We start from the raw sequence: 1,052 nt of genomic DNA, 5'->3' as shown, positions 1-1,052 counted from the left end.
AGAAATGCACCCGTGCAACCAAACCATCTCTTTCCTTCTTGCCGTCCGGGCAGGATAAAAATGCGATGATAGAACGTGCCAATGAGATGGAGCCCTTGGCCAAAAGATACAACTCCATACACACTCAGCAACAAGCGCATCTTAGAATCGAACACCAAATGTGCAGTGTGTTGCAAGCCATGCAGACACCTACATATAGGGTATATCCATCAAAACAAAGCGACAAGTACTTCCCACCAGCTCGGCCATTGCGATTACCGAATGGGATAATACTCACCGCCACAGATTAATGACCATCATTACCGTCTCGGAATAGATACAAGCACATCGAGCTTCATCCGATCAGCTGGATGAATTTCACCTTGAAGGGGCCCAATCCAAAAGTTCTGGAGGTCATCTCCTGGAACTCTCGAGAACAAGGCCCATCTTACATGCAAACTCTGCTACTGCGCAAACATAGGTTGCAATTAAAGAGAAATTGCAAGGCCGTCACAATGGCCCGAGGCCAATGCTCTGACAAAGTCAATTTTCTCTTGCAATCACCATGCCGCCGTTCATAGAGAGATCTCCCCCATTCACTTGTGACGTGACGCACAATCCAAGGGCTAGACGTGAGCTCGCCCTTGAAAGGCCACTTTCCAAGGCATCCCCCGATGACACATTGGAACGACAACCGCTGTCGAACCATTTCCCAATGTTGTGCCGATCGAGTTGGCACAAAGCCGCTAGACGAGGGCTCCCGTTTTAGATCGAGTTTTAAAATCACCAAGAAGACGCGGTGAGGGCTGGCAACCGCTGCCAAACCTTTTTCCGAAATTGCGCCAGCTGAGTGACAAGAAAACATGATGTAAAGGAGAGTCCAGGAATAGCACCACCCTCGAAGGTGGGCTTCATGCCCTTCTAATTGATTCAACGTCGGCATCCACCGTTTCAAAATCTGACATATCCATCCGCCTTGATAGCGGTGTTGAATCAATGAGCTGGGCACGGGAGAGGCTCGCGGCAACCACCTCTCCCATTGTAGCCGCGATAGGCTCACAAAAAATTTTGCT

Source organism: Cupressus sempervirens, chromosome 1 (assembly GCF_028749045.1).
Source record: "Cupressus sempervirens isolate cs-2001-9-10 chromosome 1, ASM2874904v1, whole genome shotgun sequence".
In the NCBI taxonomy this organism is placed as follows: domain Eukaryota; kingdom Viridiplantae; phylum Streptophyta; class Pinopsida; order Cupressales; family Cupressaceae; genus Cupressus; species Cupressus sempervirens.
Note: the sequence above shows the minus strand (reverse complement) of the source record.